Source organism: Alexandromys fortis, unplaced genomic scaffold (assembly GCF_014885135.2).
Source record: "Alexandromys fortis isolate MF-2015 unplaced genomic scaffold, M_Fortis_MF-2015_v1.1 scaffold_6, whole genome shotgun sequence".
Lineage (NCBI taxonomy): Eukaryota > Metazoa > Chordata > Mammalia > Rodentia > Cricetidae > Alexandromys > Alexandromys fortis.
The window spans coordinates 21,318,023-21,331,678 of record NW_026067902.1 but is presented as its reverse complement, the minus strand read 5'-3'; the positions used below and the strand labels follow the sequence as shown (position 1 = coordinate 21,331,678).

The following is a 13,656-nucleotide window of genomic DNA, read 5'->3' as shown; positions in this document are numbered from 1 at the left end:
ACGATACAGTGAAATCACCCACATGCCTGGTCAAAAGGGCCTGTGTCAAATGCCACCTAGGCTGTGTTGGAGCCAGCTCTTGGGGGTGAATCTCATGGGTGTGAAGTTTTGAGAGTGGTCCCAAGAGAATGTCAATGTAGTTTCTATTTCTGTCTGGCCAGGAGTTTCTTACATATTGTCAGAATGGGAGATCACCTATTGCTTCCAGTGAAAGCTCGGGTTCCTTCCTGAATAATATGAGCTTCTGCTTCTGCTTCTGCTTCTGCTCCTCCTCCTCCTCCTTCTCCTCCTCCTTCTTCTCTTCCTCCTCTCCCTCCTCCTCTTCTTGCTCCTTGCTCCTCCTTCTCCTTTTTCTTCCTTCTATAGATGCCTTATTTATTTATCGATTGATGGATTGATTGGTACATTTTATCTGTTCATGACTGCACTTTTCCCCCTAACTTTCATCCTTCATAGTAGATAGCTCAGGAGTTAGAAAGAATATACTCTGAGTACATGTATTCATGCATACAGAGCATACATATCTAAAGTTTAACGTGCACAAATATATCTCATATTTAAAAATAAGCTTATAATAACAAGGGTCTAGCCTGACTTTGATAAACATTTTTTTTTCCCTCTCTGTGTACTCCAGCGCTTAGTACTTGCAATATATTGGGTTTCATCTTTAAAGCTAGGGTGGATTTAACTTTTGTCTAGTCATAATTCTATAATATAATATGATTTGGACTAAGAATCATTATTTATTTTTTAGTTATTGTGTAGGGAGCATGCACTTGCTATGGCACACATGTGGAGGTCAGATGATAACTTGCAGGGGTCAGTTCTCTCATTCTTTCGTTTAGGTTCCAGGGATCAAACTCAGGTCATCAGGCTTGGCAGCAACTGAGCCATCTTGTTGGCCCATTGACTAAATCTTACAGCCTCCACAAAACCACAGGTTTTTACCTTGTGGAATGAGTGTCAGGGCTTGAGATTGTTTGGAAGGTTATCAATGACCACAGTGGTGAGAGCTCTGGTAACATCGTCTATAGCAAGACTCACAGAAGGGTTAATTTCGTATCTTCATGTTAGATTTAACTGCTTCCCTAGGTTTTAGCATTAAGAGCTTAAAATAAGATCAACATCTATCCTTAACCTACCCACGCTGTTGCCCTAGTCTACACAAAAACTGTCTGAAAAGACTAATTATTAAATTTGTCATCTACAAACAAAAGCTGCTAGGCAAAGCTAAGGCCACTCCCCAACATGCTTTCTCTGAGACACCAGTGTTCAGAATGGGCCTTAGTGGGGAAAGTTCTGGGGTTGAGTAAGTTCAACCCCTCTCACAGTGGCTCACGCATCTCTGTTCAAAGTTTCACATCGTCAGTTAATAAACTTTATTTAGCATAATGTTTCACAGAGTTTGCTAACTATTTGACTACACCTATGTGACCAAGGAACTGTAGTACCAGTTTCAAGGAACATATGGGGAAGTATTATTTACTTTCTAGGATCTTGGAGTAGTTTCTGTGATTGATTTAATAGTATCTACCCAAATTCTCCTAGCCATGCTGATGTAAATCAGGTCGACACCACCTTTAAAAAAAAATTTTGTTTATTTATTATGTATACAGTGTTCTGTTTGCATGTGTGCCTACAGACCAGAAGAGGGCACCAGATCTCATTACAGATGGTTGTAAGCCACCACCATGTGGTTGCTGGGAACTGAACTCAGGACCTCTGGAAGAACAATCAGTGCTCTTAACCTCTGAGCCATCTCTCCAGCCCTCGACACCATCTTTTCCATGTTTCCTCAACCACCACAAAGTTTAGGAACACCTGACTGACTGTGAGTTAATTGGAGGACTACAGAGAATTCAAGGGAGGTATGGAGAGTTTGCTAGGCAATGCAATAGAAGACGAGAGGGGGGAACTCTGTGGTCCATCATAGTAGAGAAGACAGGAAGAACAGACTCAGGAAAACCACAGGGAAGGGTAACATTTGTCTCTCTTCTTAGTTAACGTGGTCTTTGCTCCAGCATTCCTATAGAATGCTTATTTCTAGGGTCTTAGTCTTCCTCCTCTTGGTGGTCCATTCTGCAAGGATAATAGCGAGGGGGTCTAGGAGAAATGGAAGAGATCCCAAAGTCTAGATATGGTAAGCAGCTCACATATGATATCAGCTCTGCCTAAGAGTGAGTGAGGGTATTGGATTGTATCCTAAATCAACAGATAATGGGCTAGTTAACTTCTGATGATGACTGTCACATAGAAAACACATTGTCACGTGAGCAAAGCTTTGCCATTTTGGACACACACAAGTAACTCTTTGCAAGCAGGTGAACTATCTTGTGCCAGAGCTCATCAAGAGACGGGTTCCTTCCTCCTTCATTACTTTCTTGTCTGTTTGTTTTTGGAAACAGTGTATCTCTGTATAGCCTTGGCTATCCTAGAACTAGCTCTGTAGACCAGGTTGGCCTTGAATTCACAGAAGTCCTCCTGCCTCTGTCTCCCAAGTGCTGGGATTAAAGGCGTGGCCCACCACCACCTAGTCCTCCTTTCTTATTTATTGGGCATGGATAACGTGATTGATATTAAAAAGGTACACGATTGATCTGTGTCCTTGATGTTGTCTCAAGCCAATTGAGTTGGGCAATAATTTACTAAATCTGATTACATGTTGAAAACTAAATAAAGAAAAAAACAGACATGGTGCTTGTGATATAGAACAATGGCCAAGGCTTTCTTTACCTAATATGTGGTAAGTTGCTAACATGTGTTTTCTCTTTGGTAAGTTAATGGCTCTTGTGGCCACATTTTATATCAATATGTAGCTGCAGTTCATTAATGTTACTGATAACACCCATTTTGTGTCGTCCATAGCCCTGTCAGTTTGCCTTCCACGGAGCTGTGTAAGAAGCGTAAACATTTCTCACAGGCAGAGACCCTAACAAGGTGATACACATTTACAATCTCAACACCTGATAAGTGGGGGCAAGAGAAGGGCTACAAGTTCAAGGCCACTTTGACCTACAAGGTGAGAACCAGTCCAACCAGAGCTAAATAGAAAGACTCTGTTCCCTGGCCCCATAATAATAGCAAATGAAAAAAATAAAAATTAAAAAGTTAATCAGGATGAATATTATTTCTTTTAATCATTTGGGCAATGTGGAAGCAGACAGAGAAAAAAGCGAGAGTCTGCTTTCTGTGGGATTAGCTTTCTAGTCCTGCTCTGGTCTTCAGAGTCAGCCATGTTGAAATGATTTCTGTGGATTTTCCTTATAGCCATAGATTGTAGTCAATTAACATCTCTCTGTTAAGGAGCACATCATAAACGATGTATTTAGAGCTATAGGAAGAACTCATTCTATCCACATCAAAACGACCCTATCATTGCTGAAAACACCATCACTACTAAGTCTTTGCTGCTGTTTGCTTCATTTATTTGAGGCAGAATCTCATGCAGCCCTGCCTAGCCTTGGATTTTCTGTGGAGCCAGGATGATCATGGGCTCCTGATCTCCCTCCCTCCACCTCCTAAGCACTGAGATTACAGGCACTTGTCTCACGACCAGTGAACCAACCTGCCTTTAGGAGTGAGCCTTTGACAGTTTTACCAAAATTCCTCAAAGCAAGTGAGAAATGTGCGTGACATGACAGCCACAGGCTCAGAGGAGAAAAAGGTCGATAGTGAGGAAGGGGCATCTCGAGGGCATTTTATCATGTGTGACAAAAGCCCTGTTAAGAATTTGCCATTAGTTCACCTACTCTTTGCAATATTTAGTTAGGGTGGTTACTCGAACAAGCGGGCCACTCATGGTCAAAGGGACTGAGTCACTGGTCCAGTCTTGGACAGGTTGTAAATGTCAGAACGGAGAGTCAGGTCCAGGTGTGAAGATTCCTATGACATGCAGCTTCCAAATCCCTGGAAGTCTGTTTAACAGGGACAATTAGTCAGCCTCTGAGATGGCCTGGGACCTGCTCCCACACCCTGCTGGGTAAATACGAAGAAAACCAGGCTCCAAAGGTCTAGGCATTCTGGTTCCGCTCCATCTCCGTCATACTCCAGAATGTCTGTGCCAGGCAAGTATAGTATAGACCATTGCTGCTCCACTTCTGAGTCTTGCCGCTGTAACAAACACACCTAGAAAGCAACTTAAGGGTGTAAGGGTTTATGTTAGCTCATGGTCTTAGTCCACTATGGTGGGATGGGATAAAGAAGTTTATGTAGTGGGGGTTTGTGGGCAGGACATGTCACTGGAGCCGACAGAAAGTGGAGAGCAACGCAGGCAGGAACCAGAAGTGGGTATAACCTTAATAGGGTCACCCCTAGTGACTAACTTCTACCAGCCGGGCTATAATAACACCAGAAGCAGATTAGGGTTTCAAAACATGAGCATTTAGGGACCGCTCCGATTCACACCATAACAGGCATATGGGGTTTAGTTTATTCCATTACTGGTCAGTGCAAATGCCCCGCTGGAAGTTCTGGTTCCCATCCCCCTCACCTCCCATTCTACCGCCTCCTCCCTGCAATGCCCCTTGTGGAGAAGACCTCTTGGAGTCTGACAACCAGAAGGTTCTCTTTCCTTCCTTTGGCTCCCAGCTGGCTTTGCCCACTGCCTTGAGAGAAGGTCAGGGCGTTTAGCTCCCCAGTTGACTTCCTGTCACTGCTATTTCTCCGTGGTCAGAGTCCGGAATCCAAACTCCAGCTCCTGCTATGCTAGTTGGCTTTCTTCCACATTCTTAGCCCTCCCTGAATTCTCCCCGGCGCATTGAGGACTCGGGGCAGCAACAGAGCTCTATTCTTATTAGCTCAGGTGCATTGCCCTTTCTCGGCTCACCGCGGCCTTGCCTCCCCTCATGTAAGTGCCCTTTCAGTTAAGATGCCTTTAATTGCACCTACTCACCGCGGCATCGGTTTGCTCCTGGGGACACGATTGATCTAGTAAGTGAAACCAGGTTTTGTTCCAGAAAGCAGATCCTCAAAATGAGATTCTGGAATTACATTGCTCGTGTATTTGATGAAGGCATAGATACTCTCTTTGCCAGGGCGAAATGGATAATGGGGGTAGGCAGGGAAATAACATTACTCAAATTATCAGCAGCTGCTGCAAGGGATGGAGTGCAGATGGCAGGAAGGCATCGGGAGATCACATTTTTTAGCTGTATTGTTGGGTGACTTGGATTACACGGCTCGCGCTCTGGGCCACAGCTCATGGAATCTTAGAGAGCACAAATGGGGAAAAGGACAAATGACTCTCGGATGAGCAGCCTAGGGCAAAGGGGAGAAACTGGTTGGCCTCCGTGGAAATACTTTAAGACTCTCTTCCCTTTGATAGCTTTGGGACAAATCTGTGTATCTGAAGGTATCTTTAAATGAATGTCTCCTCTGCAATTATGGGTCAGATATGACGGCAGATCAGTTCCACTGCTGAGGTGACATGCTGCTGAATAATTGACCTCCTCCCAATAAGAAGGCAGCAGCCATTTTCCCTCTCAGATTATTGGCTATGTATTCTAAATGGGTCCTTTCCTTCAAACGTATTATTTCTTATTAACTTATCGTATTTAACTTATTAAATGGCGAGTAGTGTGACTACAGGTTCATACCCACCGATTTCACGGTCCCTTTGCTCATGGAAACTGGCTCAGTTTCAGTTAAAGAGATAGCATGAGCAGAGAGGCTGGGAGACGTGCTTCAGATCGGAGGTAAAATGAACGTAGGATCTCACCGGCTGCCGGAATTCATGGGTCAAGAACTTAGGATGTGTGGGTAGAATGACCCTCACTGACATCTCTAACAATGCATTTAGACTTCTGTCTCTACAACCTTGGGCCTGACCAATGGGAAAAGAATTCCAGTAAGGAGTGAAAGCTGTGTGCTCTAGTTTGTTTGCTCTTGCTATGATAAGCACAGAAAGGCTCTTGGGAGAAAAGCGCTTACTTGACTTACACTTCCCGATCTCAGCTCATCACTAAGGGAAGTTAGGGCAGGGACTAACGCACAGCAGGAATCTGTCAGCAGAAACTGAATCTGAAGACCTCAGAGATGTGCTGCTTACTGGTCAGCTCTCCATGGCTGACTCAGTTCGCTTTTTTATACAACGCAGGACCACTTGCCCAGGGATGATACCACCCACAGTGGGCTGGGCCTGTCAGCATCATGAAAATTCCTCATAGACTTGTCCGTGGGCAAGCTGCTGGAGACATTTTCTTAACTGATGTTCCCTCTTCCCAGATGATATTAGCTTGTGACAAAACTACCGAAAAACTAATCAGCACCTTGTAGATCCATTGGGAATCAGAACTTGGGACAGACCAGCTCCTCAACAAGCAAAAATGAGGGCACTGTATTGGCTGGAGTTACTGAACTTGCTTCAGAAGGAGACTGTGGGTTTCTGCCACTACTAAGGCAGCAAGGACAGGTCTGAATTTACTGACACTTTTCTTAGTAATGTGATAATCTATGAAAAGAATGCAGCATCTCAGTAAATGGATGACCACTTTAGGCCTGGGTTTCATCTAGCAGAAATCGAGTCAAGTGTTTTAGTAACGACTTCATCTAGCCAGCACGCTTGCAGAGAATGAAGGAACAAGGGATGTTGGGAGTCACTTGCATTCCTCCAAGGAGAATATGTGCATGGAAGGGGACAAGATGCTGATAGTGCTGGATATTTGCTCTCTACCTTTAGTTCTGTTTTCTGTCCTTGAGCATCTGACTCTGCAAGGAGAAGCTGATTACCAGGGACGACAGACTCCCATGCCCCATGACTTCAGCTGGAAAGACAACGGAGGATCCGAGTACTAAGAGAAAGGACAGGCTATGCATCCCTTGCTCCCTCCTGCATGGCCATGCCGTGGTACCAATTGTTTTTCTCTCCATATAGCCAGGGTTCTTGCTGAACAGCCCTGTCCTGCAGCTGCAGCTCTCTGGGTCTAAACAGGCTATCTTTCTCCTCATGCCTTCAAGAGTTGTGAAGTGTATCCCATGTCCAGTCTCTGGAGTTGTCAAATCATTTTGGCTGCCTCTTAAGACAGCCGTTTTGCAAAGCTCTATTCAACAAGCCACTTGCATGAGCCGTTCCTTTCTTATGAGTCTTTTGGCTAGGACTGCACTCATTCTCCTTCATATAAGGTAGGGAGACCCTCCTTTCCCCCCTCGTCAAGCCACATCCTCCTGCATCAGGAACTGCAGCTCAAAATCTACACCGAGATTTCATCTCACTCCAGAATAACTTTTATTTAAAAAACATGATTTACACTTCAGTAAAAATACAGGATAAAAAAATCCCATGAGAAAAATCGGTAGCTTTCATATATACAAACAATGAATTTGTAGAGAAAGAAAGATATGAGGAAAAATATCTTATTCATAGTTGCTTGAAAAGTATGTAGGAATAAACTTAACCAAGGCAGTAAAAGACTTCTACAGTGAGAACTTCAAGATACTGAAAAAGGAAGTCAAATATGATCCTTGAGTATATAAAGACTCTTTGTGTTCCTGGACTTTGGCATTAATATGGTGATAGTGGCTACATTATCAAAAGTGAGATACAAATTCAGTATAATTCCTGTCAAAAAATTTCAATGTCATTCTTTACAAAATTAGGGAAAAAAATTCAAGCATTTATATGGAGGCACAAACAACAACAGATAGGAAAAGCAATGTTAGAGAGGAAGAACACAGCTGGAAGAACCACAGTACAGGACCTCAGATCACACTACGGACCTATGGTGACAAAGACAGTATGGTACTGACATTAAAACAATGAGCTCAAAGAAACAGAACGTAGCACCTGGAAATAAACCTGCACAAATATAGCCAATGAATTTTTCTTTTGCCTTCAAAAGTGAAGTTTCTAAAAGAAAGGAAGATTAGCCTATTTTAACAAGTGATGTTGATTGAAAAAAAGTGATATCTACCCAGAGAATGGTGAAATTAGATCCACATTTTCACCTGGAAGAAAAGTGGATCAAAGACCTTATTTTAAAACCTCAAACACTGAATCTTGATGGAGAAGGCACAAGGAATGCACTTCCAGGTGGAGGTTGAAGAATGTCTGAAAAGATGTCCAGCAGCACAGGAGCTCTCTCCGGGATCGACAAACAGGCTTTCATGAGACCAGTGTTTCTGTACAGCAAAGGAAGCAAGCCGCGATGCAAACAGCCCACAGAATAGAAGAAAATCCTTCCTAGTTGCCAGTTATACCAGGGAAGGGGTCAATACCCAGAATTTACAAAGAATTACTTAAATTAAACATCATGAAACACAACTGCTGACTAAAATTTAGGCAGAGTGAAATGGACAGACAGCGCTCAAGAGAAGAATCACAAATGGCCGAGTACTTTCAAGAGTGTTCGACATCCTTGTCAGAAGAGTACTGCCAATGAAGGCTACTTTAAGTTCTCTACCCCCTCATCCCAGGATGGAATCATCAAGACACCTGACATCAAATGCTGGTCTGGTGTGGGGAAAGCAAAACCGTTATTCATTGCTGGTGGGAGTGCCAACTAGAGCAGCCATTGTGGACGTTAGTATGGAGGTTTCTTAAGATAGTAAAAGCAGAACTTCCATATGACCCAGCTGTATTACACCTGGGCATACACCCCAGGAGCCCCATGTTCTACCACAGAGATACTCACAGATTCGTGTTAATTGCTTCCGGGTCTGTGAGAGCCAAGAAATGGAATCATCCCATATGACCTCAACAGATGGACAGGTGGTGAAAATGTAGTATTTATACACCTGATGGAATTTGATTAAACTATAAAGCAACATGAAATTATGTATTTTTCAGGCAAACGGGTGGATCTGGAAGGTAGAATATTAAGTGAGGAGATTCAGACTCCGGAAGGATAAAGCCACGTTCTACTCACATGTGAATTTCAGCCTATAATGCACACATGTGTATTTAGAAGTGGATCTAAATGCAAGTAAAGCTTAAAGAACTAGAAAGAAGTTCACGGAAGGGTAAACATGGGTGCTGAGGGAGGACAAGGGGTGGGTAGGAGGACACATGACATAAAAGAGGAAGAGAGACTGGGGCAGTGCTTGCCTGGGATGTGAGAGGAGAGCAGCGGGAGAGAAGCGGGGGAGGAGAGTCTACTAAGAGAGTCTTCGAAAATTCCACAGTGATATATAATAGCTTGCATGCTAACTAAAAACATTAAATGCTGAACGAAAAACTGAATTGAGGAGATGGCTCAGTTACTAAAGCACTTGCTGCATAGGCACGAGGACAGAGTTCAGAACCTCAGCAACCATATAAAGAGCTGGGGGTTATGATGCACACCTGCAATCCTGGCACTGGGAAGGTAGCCATAGGGATATCCCAGAGCTTCCTGGCCAGCTGCTAAGCTGAACTGTTGAACTTTCAATTCAGTAAGAGACCTTGTCTCAAACAAACAAACAAAAACCGTAGAACTGAAGATATCTGACATCAGCTTCTAGCTCTGCACTCATGTGTGCCCACATACACACATATACACATGGATATGTGCACAGATACATGCATGCACACATGCGCACATATACACATGCAACCTCTAACGTCTAATAGCATAAAGAGCAACAAAGACCAGCAAATGCTGATGAGGGTGTGGGAGAGAGGCAATGTGCGCTACTACAGTCAGACAGGAATCAGTAAGGACTTTCTCAAAATACTAAAATCAACTAAAAATGGAACTACCATGTGATCCAGCTATACCATTTCTGGGAACGCATCTGAAAGAATCCAAGTCAGCTCTCTACAGAGACACCTACTCATCTGTGTGTTTTGAAGCAATATTTGTAATAATCAAATTACACAACCAGCCTAGGTATCCATCAACAGATGGATGGAGAAAGAAACTATATAAACAAGAGAGCTTTGTGCACAGGTAAAGAAGGATAAAATGACGTAATCTGTAGTGAGATGGATAAAGTGGATATCATCATATTAAATTAAATAGACCAGACCCAGACATACAAATATGTTTTCTCTCATGTGTAGAATAAATATGTGTGTGTGTGTGTGTGTGTGTGTAAAATAGAGGGGATTATTTGACAAGAGGAAGGAATCTAATTGGAAGGAGATAAGAGATGGTAGTGGAGTTAATATGGTCAAAGAAATGAGATACTATGTTAAAATGTCATAAATCCATCACTTTGCACAATATATGGTTTTTAAAAAGATGTTGGGCATGGTGGTACACACCGCTAATCCCAGCACTCGAGGTAGGCACAGGCGGATCTTTGTGAGTTTTGAGGCAAATCTCACCTACATAGTGAGTTCCAGGCCAATCAGAGCTCTCCAAAACAAAACAAAAGAAAGAAAACAAATAAAATAAACACCCCTCCTACTGAGTTGGCTAGTTTATCCCAGGGCTGGAGGGGAGGCTCATAGGTTAAGAGCACTCGCTGTCATTTCAGATAATCCAGCGTTGGTTTGATTCCCAACATATGGTGACTCCAGACCATCTGTGAACTCCAGTTCCAGGGGATCTGACACCTTCTCTGGGCTCTTTGGTTACCAGGCATACACAGAGCTAAAGAACACCCATTTGTAAAATAAAAATAGATATTTAAGAAGAGAAAAGGAAGGACACTTACCTATAGTTCTGCATGCATGCTGAAAGGACAGATTCAAGACAGATTCTTTTCTTGGGGCTCTGGTTGGTTCCATAACAACTATTATAAGAGCCAATTGACATTTCCTTTTCTGTTAGGTTAAGAAATCTTAGCTTCTATCTGACCCATGGGCCAGTCAGGTTCACTGTTCTGTCTGCTGGCACTGTAAGAAACAAAGTCTATTTAGTCAGTCTTCTAGGGTCCTAAAGACAACAATCCATTACTGGGCCTTGTTTTGCTGATTTCTTCACTCAGGAAATCCTTACCATGCGCTTATTTTGTGTTGGACCTTGTTCTATGACCTGAAATTGCGAAACTGAAAAAGACAGACTATGCTATCGTGAGTTACAGTCTTATCGAACAAGTCCTGACAAAAAGGAGCCGTGTTGGCTCTCCTCACTACAATCTTATGAGTACTGTAGTGGCCCAGAGAACAATTATACAAATAAGGAGATTAGAAAAGCTATATAGCCGGGCAGTGGTGGCGCACGCCTCTAACCCCAGCACTCGGGAGGGGCACCAAAGCTACAGAGAAACCCTGTCTCGAAAAACCAAAAAAAAAAAAAAAAAAAAAAAAACCAAACAAACAAACAAAAAAAACCAGGTAAGTTGCAGTTAGATAGCACGCAGCTGCATCAGTGTGGGTTAATCTCTAAGTGTGTGAACCACTAGCCATTTTTTCCCAAACCGTCCAGCACAAAGCAACAAGCCCTCAGTCAAATTTTATTGTACTTGTCTCCTGTCAAATATCTAAAGGCACCAGAAAGCCAGTGCGATAGCACAGCTCCATACTCTACTCCAGGACCCCTTGCAAACTGCGTCTCTCACCTCCATGCTCTTTAGGGCAGAGTCTACAGACAAGCCTAAGCCGTCTCAGAGACGCTACAGCTGACACCCATTCAGCGGGATTGCTTTCTTCCAAGACTTCCTTCATCAAAGGATTCAGTTCCCCCTTTCCTCTGGCTCAGGCATTTTTCCTTACTAATCTGAGCTTTCTCTCCTCTCCACTTTCTAGATCAACAGTGCTATGACCGTCGATCAACCCCAGCCCACCAGCCGGAGGGAATCTTGTTGACAGACAGGTAGTGTGTCAACAGACTCATATTGTGAAATGGAAATTGGAAGAGCCTAAAACAACAGAGCAGAGGATGGAAACCCAAGCCACTTTTGCCAGATGCAGCCCAGGCCTGGTAGGTCTTTGCTACAGCATTTCCTCTTTTTAAAACAGTTTCAGCCAAGGTCAAAATAAAATAAAAAAAATGTGCACGCTGCCATTCTTTCCCGTCGGGTGGCTGGTCAGCATCTTCGGCTCTTCGTAGTTTGGTTTTGAAAACTCTGACACGGAATGGAATGGCTCAAGGTGGGAAAACCTTGCAGGCAGCTGGACTAAAAATCAGAGGAATGTTTCATGCTGTGTTAAAGGGCTTCTTATTCCCTGGCTGGAGACTGTGAGCACTCAGACCCTGGGAAGGGTCATCTGGAAAAGCTGAGGTGTGGGGCGGATGGGGATTTGCACATTGCAGTGGAAGAACCCATACTTCCCTTATGGGGTTAATTGGATGTGGGTGGCATGTGATTACAAGTGTTCATAAATTGTCTACCCTGATATTGAGTTCAGCCACTGTGTTAGTGTGAGCTGAGCTGAAGCCAGCAGAATGGGCCAGGATATGTTAGAACCATGGCCAAACCGACAATAGGTCTCAACAAGTCAGAAAAATCAGCAAGAGACATATGAACCCAACTACTGGAGTAATAGATCTCTTGTCCCGAGTCTTTGCACCGTGGGGGCTTTCCCCTTTGGGATGGAAAGTGCTAATGGAGAAAGTGACTTCCTTGTGCAGGTGGGAAAGCAGTGTTTGCTCACTTAGACATCCATGCATTCATTGGGCCACTGCTGTGAATGGCTGTCAAGGGTCCTTCATCTCAAACCTGGTTCCCTTTGGGCTGAGTTCCATCAGACTGCCAGAGAGACACTTAGTCTGGCTACTTTCAAGGAACTGATCTTTATCAACTCTGCTTTAATGAGGAAAGAGATGCCTTAGAAGAGAAGATCTGAGCATTCCCCACTAATTAATTATGGATTGGATGCCCACTAAAGCCACAGTAATGGCACTGTAGGTCCACAGTAAACAGTTGTCAGAGGAATGAGTGTGAGCTGGAGAGAGGGACGTGACAAGGAGCAATGTCCAGGAGTTAAAGGTCTCAGTAGGGTGAAGGAAGAAGCTACTGTGTATAGACAACCCCAGGAAGACTGTGCAGTAAGAACTTGCTTGGGTGCTAATGGCTTGGGGAGGAGAGTGGTACGTAGGTGCTCCGTGGTCTCTGTGGAGCTTTATAGGAAACAGACGTAAGGCAACAGGGAAGTGAGCTGCGTTTTCTGTGCTTATATGCATCACTTTATATACTATATAGATTAACCCTCATCTGAAGGGTAGCTGCCATAATAGTCTCTCCTTCTGTTCATTGTCTGTTTGCTCTGTCAATCACTTCTATGGCTATGCAGAACCCTTAGAATATTATGTGATCTTACACATCGATTCTTAGCACTGTTTTGTGTACGACTGGGGTTATGTTCAGAAAGCACATGCCAAAGTATCTCTCCTGTACTGTTTTAACCTAGAATGTTCAAGTTCAAAGTAGGTTTCTCCTTCTCTGTGTAGGGGATTGAACCGGGACTAATGCAATCACTCTACCTCTGAGCTGTGCCATAAATCAGGGCCTCTGATCAGCTTTGAATTGCTGTGTGTGTGTGTGTGTGTGTGTGTGTGTGTGTGTGTGCAAGGTAAGAGGAGTACTTATTCACTGGTGAATGCATACCAGTACTGTCAATGTGGAAATCAGTGCGGCATTTCTCCAGAAATTAAGAATATACCTACCATAAAACCCAGCTACACCATTCCTGGGCATACATACACCCAAAGTGCTCTCTTTTTGTCTCAGAAATATTTTCATGTCCATGATTATTGCTGCTCTCTTCACAGTAGCAAGGAGGTATAATTAGCCTAGATGTCCATCAACAGATGACATTGAATATGTGGTGTATAAATATCTAATGGAATTTCA

The 13,656-nt window shown here is 43.5% G+C and overlaps 1 long non-coding RNA gene across 1 annotated transcript; it reads right to left on the bottom strand.

Moving 5' to 3' along the window:
* Positions 1 to 1,662: 1,662 nt before the first annotated feature.
* Positions 1,663 to 11,732, bottom strand: LOC126496723 (uncharacterized). The gene is made up of 3 exons (XR_007590413.1): positions 11,422 to 11,732; positions 10,576 to 10,756; positions 1,663 to 4,136 (listed from the first exon to the last, which is right to left on the bottom strand). It is a non-coding gene; the product is annotated as an uncharacterized lncRNA (long non-coding RNA).
* Positions 11,733 to 13,656: the final 1,924 nt, after the last annotated feature.